Below are 9,261 nucleotides of genomic sequence, written 5' to 3' on the forward strand. Positions count from 1 at the left end.
AGATATGTAGTCAGCAAGTGAAATGCTTAGCGTCTATAAAAAGCAATGAAAGAAACATAGGAAATTGTGTTCAAGACAGTTGCCCTCACACCAGAAGGAATCAAATGGTGTTCTCTAGGCAGCTAGGATGAGTGTTGCCCCCAAAGCAGAGATGGAGCCTCCTTCTCTTGGAAAGAAGTCTACTGAGCCCTGTGTGGCAGAAGGTGGCCACTTAGAACTTCTCCCAACCACCAGGGACAGCATCCAAAACTTCCTTGTCCTCTAGTGAGTCTCTAGAACAGTAGTTCTCAACCCGTGGGTCGTGACCCCTTTGGAAAGTTCATATCAGATATTTGCAGTATGATTCAGGACAGCAGCAATATTACTTTATGAAGTAGCAACAAAATAGCTTCATAATTGGCTTACCACAACACAAGGAACTATATTTTTTCCATTTTTTTTTATTTAACTTTATTTTACATGCATTGATGTTTTGCTATGGATGTTGGGTCCCCTGGAACTGGAGTTACAGACAGATGTGAGCTGTCATGTGGGTGCTGGGTATTGAACCCAGGTCCTCTAGAAGAGCAGCTGCTGCTCTTAACTGCTGAGCCATCTCTCCAGTCCCAAGGAACTACATTAAAGGGTCAAGCACAACTGCTTTAGAGTCACTGGATTCCTTTCGCTCGGGTTGCTGGCCCTGGGCTATCACAGAACACATAACAGGAAAGAAGTGTAGAAATGAACTAAGTCACACAGCTAGAAGTTCTACAAAGCTTTTCTTTTAACTTGAATAATGTCATTTTATTAACAATGTACTTTTAAAAACTCAATGTTTCCAGGTCCAGACAAAAACACATAATTATATATATATATATATATATATATATATATATATATATATATATATATTATATATATACACACACACACATTCTTACAATCCTAGTGCTCAGTAGGCAGGGACAGGAGAATTATAAACTCAAGGCCAGATCGGGATAGTTATTCTCTGGGTAAAGAAAGGGGTAAAGAAGCTGAGCACAGTGATGCACGCCTTTAATCCCAGCACTTGGGAGGCAGAAGATCTCTGTGAGTTCAAGGCCAGCCTGGTCTACGTAACAGCAGAAGAACGTAGTGAGATAAAGAAAGGAAGAAAGAGAGAGGGGAGGGGGAGAAGGAAAGGAAGGAAGGGTTGTCTACTCAACAGCATGCTGACTTATGTGGCTACAGAAAGAGAATAGGGACTGACAAGACACTTCAGAGGGCGAAAGTGTTTGCCGCCAAACCTGGAAAACCTAAGTGTAATTCCTGAGACTCACATGGTAGAAGGATTGAGCCAATTCCCTCAAGCTGTCCTCTGATCTCCACATGTGAGCTGCAGCATGCACACTACGCATGCACGCACACACGCGTGTACATACCGACACACACGCGCACACTCACACGGAAAGAATAACAAAGTAGCAGTGCTTTTTAAAATATTTGCTTTATATCTTCTGAGTATTTAACCATAAGGGATTTTGTTGTTTTATGTAGTGGCATTTCAATTGTATTTTAATAAATCAAGCTTGCCTGGGGATCGGGAGAGTAAAACAGCCAGCCATTGGTAAACCTGAGGTTTTACCTCAGTCTCAGTTCGAAATGGTGATCCTGCCTCCGGGAATCTCAGAATGAGACTATGTGTTGAGAGCTGTCTCCTCCCATTTTATAATCCTCTCTACGGCTGGGATTAAAGGCATGCACCACCGTGATTAAAGTTATGCACTGCCTGGTTTCTACGGCAACTAGTGTGGCTACTGGGATTGAAGATGAGGGTCATTGTGGCTACGGGGATTAAAGGTGTGTGTTATCATTACCTGGTCTGTAAGGCTGATCAGTGGGGCTGCTTTCCTCTCATTATCTTCAAGCAGGCTTTATTATTAAAATACAATTGAAATGCCACTAGTTTTGAGTTTGGGGTTTGGTTTTTTTTTTAAATATATAATTGTATGACATGGCAGAACAGATCTACAATGCTAACAGTGGGAGGTTGGTGCTGACATCTTGAAGCCTCTTTAATTGTTGTTACACACATACACACTCCTAAATACATACAACAACCTGCTCAGTCCATATTACATATGTGTGTGTATACATATATGTACACATGCGAACACACACGCAGTATTACGGCTCAGTCATACAGTTTCTACAAATCGTCACTTCACACTGAAGGAAATGAAGCCGGGGAGCACTGAAAGCCATGGTAATCTGACGTAGTACATGAGAGTCAGCGCTGAGACTAGCTCCCAGGCCTCATGGTCGTCCATGCTCCTCTCACCTAACCTCCCTCTGTGACTTCTAACCAGAAGCAAAGAAACAGCCATAATAATGATTTTAAAAAGCAGAACTCATTTTCCTGTTTGCCATCTGAATTGGAAATCGAGTGGAAAGGCGCAGTAATTTTTTTATTATTATTATTATTTTGTTTTCATATAGGGTCTTGCTATACATTGCAGGTTAGCCTCCAACTTTCAACTCTCCTGCTTCGGTCTCTCGAGCGCTGGGAGGACAGGTATGAACTACCCTGCCAGGTGAAAACAAAGCGTGCACTAAAAAAACTGTGGTTGAATTGTGCAACACAGCCTCTAGTGGGTGAAATGCTGGTAAAATTCCACAAAGCATTCATGCACTCCCCACTCAGCAGCAGCAGGATGAATAATTTATGAGATCAGGGATTCCTGGAGGCAGCCGCAGTCCATCAATGGCAGAGAAATTAACATCTATGGTACTATACCTTCCAGCTGCTTCTTTAGTGACCAATTTTGGCTGGAATAACCAATTTGAATAGAGAATAACAGAAGGGTATAAAAGTCAAATACATCTTAAAGAATACCGGGTGGGGGGAGGGTGTAAGATGGCTTGGTGCATAAAAGCGCTTCCCCCCAGGCCCAATGAACTGAATACAATTCCCGGAACTCACATAGTGGGGGGAGAGAACCAGCACCCACAACTGTCCTCTGACTTTCACAGGTCCCCCATGAAAAGTCTGTATGCTTATGCACACACATAGACACACAAAATGTCATCTTAAAAAGTACTAGGAAGCCGGGCAGTGGTAGTGCACACCCTCAGGAGGCAGAGGCAGGTGGATCTCTGTGAGTTAGAGGCCAGTCTGTTCTACAGAGCCAGTTCTAGGCAGCTAAAGGTGTTACACAGAGAAACCCTGTCTCAAAAAAACCAAAAAAAAAAAAAAAGTACTAGGAAAACAAAGCTATTCATGACATAAGACTACAGTAGCTTTTGTGGCTAACTAAATTGGTTTTGATATAAGTAGGCAAGAACATGCTCATCTGCATTTAAAAATTTACCCTATCAGCTGCTAACCTTGGAGCCGAGCAACATTAGTGGAACAACACACTGAATGACTTTAAAGGTACTACAAGTGACTTGCTGAGATGTAGCAGGAATGTCCTAAGTAATATGAGTATTTGGGGCTGGGAATGTAACTCTGTGGTCGAGTTCATGCTTGGCAAGGCCCAGTTTGACCCCTGACAACACAAAAACTACCATACCTAAGAAAAAGTACTAATATCAGTGTTCTTGTGAGCCTCCTAACAGTGGGAGTAGGGACTCTCTGATGCTTTAGGGACCCTTTCTCTCCTACTGGGCCATGTTATCTAGCCTCAGTATGAGGGTTTTGTGCCTAGTCTTACTGTAACTTGCTATGCCATGTTAGGTTGGTATTATATCCTGTTCTTTTCTGAAGGGGAAGGAAGAGTGGATCTGGGGGAGAGGGGAGGTAAAGGGTGGGGGTTACTAGAAGGAGTGAAGGGAGGAGGATCTGTGCTTGGGATGTCATATATGAGAGGAATAAATAAATAAAATATTCTTAGAATTAATAAAATATAGTGTTCAAAATATTTGGGGAATTAGTCTTTATAAAGGTCTTCAGAGGCAAGGAGTAGAAAACAGCAAGTTAGTGCAGGAGGGATTGGTCTGCAATCATAAGGCCTGGAATTTGTTCCTAAAGGGAGCTGTAAATGCCGCAGAGTACAATGCTTGCTTTAGATAGATAGATAGATAGATAGATAGATAGATAGATAGATAGATAGATAGATAGATAGATAGATAGATAGATAGATAGACAGATAGATCACCCCAGTCACTTGAAAAATCACACCTCATGATAACCAAACTTATTATCCAACTCTATCATCCTCTCATTCCTCAGGCTTGTTTCTTGCTTGACTACTTTCAAAACTCAAATTCATCCTCGTAGGACAAATAATTACTCTTTTGAAGTTGTTTTCCAGAATCCAAGGCAGTTCTTGGATAGACACTTCCATAATCCATGAGCAGAATAAAAAAAAAAAAATGGCAAGACCATTGTTCTCAGTTTCCAGTCTTTCCCTGGGTTTCCCGCTGGCCGTGGCCAGCACTGGAGTCTCCCTGGAGGCTGCTTTAAAAAAGGACCACGTTCACACTGAAGGAAGACACAGCTAACACCAGGAGCAGCAGCAGAGGGTTGGGCTGGTTGTATACAAGACTGTTGCTTTTTTCTCCAATACTGAGTTGGACCTAGAGCCTTGTGCAATGCTGGGCAAGTGCTGAGCTACATCCCCAGCCTTCTTTTACTTTTTGTGACAGTGTCTAAGTCCCCAGACTGACCTTGGCCTCACTCTGTGGCCCACACATACCTTAGACATGCAATCTTCCTACCTCAGGTAGCTAGAACTACAGTTCTGAGGCACTAGGCCAAGCTAGTTTGGGGATTTGTTTTTGAGACAATCTCCTGTAGGCTGAATTGATCCTCCTGTCTCTGCCTCTCAAATGCACAACCACACCCAATTTAGGCCCAGCCTTGATAGTTTTACATATCAAGACTATTTTGACAACTGGGATATGTTGTGTCAAAAGAAGTCTAACAGTGACATACGCAGATTCGTAATCAGACACGCTGGGTTCAACCTTCAGTGAGCTGTCTGAATCCTAGACACTCTGCACTCTTCATATATAGAACAGGGATCACTATCTCTCTTTAAAAGCTGTGCTAAATGAAATAAGCTATTTATCTAGTGACTGTTGGGTGTAGAAGGAAGACGAACGGGACTCAGTTCCTATCCTCCAGTTGCTCAAAAGACCCTAGTGGAACTGGAGAGAGCCAGTCTAGGAAGCAACTATTGCAGTAAATCCAACAGAGAGAAGCTCAAGGTTTGGGGTCAAAGAGTAGGCAATGGTCACATCCACTGAGAGACTTTAAAGAAAACGTCCTGAGCAGGAATAGGAATCCTATGTAGTGGAATGGACATACGAAAAGACACAGGGCTGTACCCAGGTGTCCTTCTGTGGACTAGAAGCTGCGTGCTTCTCTCAAGTATGACTGAAGTCATAGGGAACAGAGGATGCCATAGGGTGGGGGAGCTTGTGAGGGGCTCAGACTCTGGAGCCAGGTTGCCTGGGGCATGAGTTGTGGTTTGTTGTGGGAAGTCCTTCTTCTGTGTTTTACTTTTATTGGTTAAGGAATAAAGAAGCTGCTTTCGGCCAATGGCTTAACAGAACATAGCCAGGCTAGAAGAGAAATATAGAGAGGAGGCAGAGTCAAGGAGAAGCCATGTAGCCCTGCCAGAGACAAGACATCAGACAGAATCTTGCCGGTAAGCCACAGCCACACGGCAATTAACAGAAAATTGTTAAATTAATATGTAAGAGTTAACTAATAAGAAGCTAGAGCCAATAGACCAAGCAGTGATTTAAGTAATACAGTTTGTGTGGTTCTTCCTGAGCCGAGCAGCAGGGAACAAACAGGTGGCCTCCTACAACAATGGCTCAGGGGCTTACAGTGGTATAATCTTGGGTCTATGATATAGATATGAATAATTTGCATCGGTATGGATCTTGGTTTATTGATACAAAATTAAGGTTAATTTTGTTATATGTATTTCTGATCTTGATTAACGTATTGTGTTTGTATAGCTCATTTAATTGATATAAATTTAATACAAATTTAATTGTGTAGCTCATTTAAAAATGTAATGTATAATTAAGAAATATAGGTTAATAAATAATCATCTATAATAGTCAAGCTTGTAGTCATGTTAGGTTTTCTAGATGTATAGAGATATATTTCAGTTAGGTATTCTTCAAATCTTTCAGAGACCTTCAGAATATGGCATTTAAAATGTTTAAGAACTTAAAGACTTTTCATGACAGTGACACACGTCTGCTCCTAGCAGCACCAGTTACTTCAAGAGGAAGATGGGCATTGAAGAAGCTCCTTATGAAGTTTGCTAGCCATTTGAGAAAAAAAAAACAAAACTGCTCTTGTCTAGACTGCTAGACTGGACATGCAAGACCCACAGAAAAATGACTGCTGAACTTGCCTAAATATGAGATGCTCCTTTGGGGTTTCTGATTCATGAAAGAGTCTGCCAGACATTCTGCAGGACACAGAAGAAAGTGATTGACAAACTGACAATATAGGCAGAACTGTCTTTGAGATTTCCTGCTTCATGAAAAGTCTGCTGGATACTATGGGCCTGTAGGCTGAAGATGGATGCCCCAATGTTACAGAAGACCTTCGGGTGATTGTCCAGGCAGCAAGATGTCTCTAGCAATTCTACAACTTTGTAAGTTGCTTACAATGTTCTTCCTGTTTACTTAGGTAATATTATATCCTTCTTGAGTCTTTGATGAAGTTAAAGAATAGATAGTAATAATATAGTTTCTCTTAGTTATGATAAAAGTAGATATAAATGTTGTAACTGTAATTATCACTTGATACCTGTTTTGTTGTAATTTTACTATGTTAAAGTTAAAACCTTCCTTTTTGTTTAAGCAGAAAAGGGGAAATGGTGTGGGAGGTTCTTCTATCTGTGTGTTGTTTTTCTTGGTTAATGAATAAAGAAACTGCCTTGGCCTGTTGTTAGGGCAGAACTTAGGTAGGTGGGGAAGACAGAACTGAATACTGGGAGGAAAAAAGCAGAGTCAGAGAGATGCCATGGACCTGCCACCAGAGATGGCCGCGCTGAAACTTTGCTGGTAGGCCATGATCACGTGGTTATATACAGATTAATAGAAATGGATTAAATTAAGATGTAAGAGCTAGCCAATAAGAAGTTAGAGCAAATGGGTCCAGCAGTGTTTTAATGAATATGGTTTCTATGTGATTATTTTGGTTGTGGGCGGCTGGGTCAAACAAGCAGCCTTCCTGTTACAGGCCTAGTAGTAACCTCTCTATTCCTCTGCAAAGAGAGTGTGATGATGCCTATGAGGAAGTTATGGAAAGGAATTAACAAATGAAAGTTTATTAGAATGCTCAGTATCGTGGCTAATACACTAATACAAATTAAGTGTCCATTGAATTTGGCTGCTAAGATCAGTCATCATCTTACCACAAGCAGGATTATGGAAGCAGAAAGAATGGTATGGTTTCCGGAGAAGGCTAACAAAAGCGGGCCTAGCTACCAGTTGTTTAAACCAGAGCTCAACTGAAGGGTCTTTGGGGAGCACAGCCATGCAAATGCCACATATAGATGCTACAGGCTGCAGCCCACCCAGAGGGTGACCTTCGGCACACATCACATCATCATACATGTCTCCATGCCCCAGTGGGTGGCTCTAATGCCCCAGTCAAGTTTAGGTCTTAACCCAGATGCTGGACTAACATCAGGGAGCACGAAGAGAAGGTGATCTTTTACACAATGACAATACATGCATGTATTATGATACATGCATAAACTCTAGTTACTCAGTAAACTATCACCTTACCAAGATAAAGCTGAGATAAAAAGCAAACTTGTAGCCATTATTCACAGTGATTCCTGTGCTTTTCCCAGCAGTAAAATAGCCATATCGAGCTTAGGAACTTGGAAGAATCCTACAGCAATCTTGAACGCTAACAGTTAAACAATACCATGCCTTGCCTAATTACTGACTTTTAACAAACATCTATTTGTGGGCTAGCAAGATGGCTCAGTGAGTAAAAGCACTTGCCATTGGGTCTGACAACTAGTCCTCCAGAGTCCATACAGACAATTCCTGAAAATTGTCCCGTGACCTACTCATACACATATAAGACAAATAGTAAGTACAATTTTAGCTAAAGAGAAGTATCTATTTGGTGGGGGAAAGTTGAATTCATTTAATGATATGAGTAATCTTAGGTGTGTCAAGATATGGGTATTTATAATTTATGACTTCCCTTTATATAAACTGCTTGTGCAATTAATACTTAATCTAACCTTGTTTTGTCTATGACTTCTCAACAGTTGTCAATTGGATATGGTTAACAGCTGTTGTCAACCTAGGCGTGCTTGGTATTGTGCTTCCCTCTAGTGGTGAATAGAGAAAATTACATCCTTAAGGGTTTTTAAAGACTCTTGAAATTTTTTGCTACACTGCTTTTACACACTTTATCTGTAAACTGTCTGAAATGCTTTCTGTGATAACACAAAGTTTAAATAAATAGGTTAAAATTCTATAAGTGTTTACAGTGTTTCAAGATCAAAATGTAAGTTGGGAAACCCATCTGCCTAGATTCAAATCCTAACTCACCTAGTAAATTGTGAGGTTTTGAGAGATTAACTGGGCTAGTAATGCCTATGCCCAGTTTCTCATCTACTGAGTGAGGTTAACAAAAGCCTACACCACGTTGTTGATGTGGGGACTGAGAGAGTCAACACAGGGAAAGCACTAAGGCTAGTCATAAGTGCCATTCAAAATTCAGAGACCCTGCTGAATGATAAAATTTTAATAAATAAATAAATAGGCCGGGTGGTGGTGGCGCACGCCTTTAATCCCAGCACTCGGGAGGCAGAGGCAGGCGGATCTCTGTGAGTTCGAGACCAGCCTGGCCTACAAGAGCTAGTTCCAGGACAGGCTCTAAAACCACAGAAAAACCCTGTCTCGAAAAACCTAAATAAATAAATAAATAGATAGATAGATAGATAGATAGATAGATAAATAAATAAATAAATAAATAAATAGATGTGATAGGCAAGTTAAGACTCTTCTGAAATCAGAGAACCTGGCATAGTAGGTGGGTGCTGAGTCCACTAACACACACTCTACCTCCCTGCTCCCTGACTGTAGCCCGGGCTAAAGCATGTAGAGAAACATGCAAATTTGTTCATCACACTGGCATACACATGAGGAGAGAATCCTCTCACAAAGAAATCAAGACTTCATAAAATAGTAAGAATATAACAAATTGTTATAAAATTCAACCAAATTCAAAAGATACATTTATTATACAATCTATTTACAAAAAGGGGAGGGTGCAAATGTGATAGAGAACAAAGG

The sequence above is a fragment of the Microtus ochrogaster genome, linkage group LG4, assembly GCF_000317375.1.
Source record: "Microtus ochrogaster isolate Prairie Vole_2 linkage group LG4, MicOch1.0, whole genome shotgun sequence".
NCBI lineage: Eukaryota > Metazoa > Chordata > Mammalia > Rodentia > Cricetidae > Microtus > Microtus ochrogaster.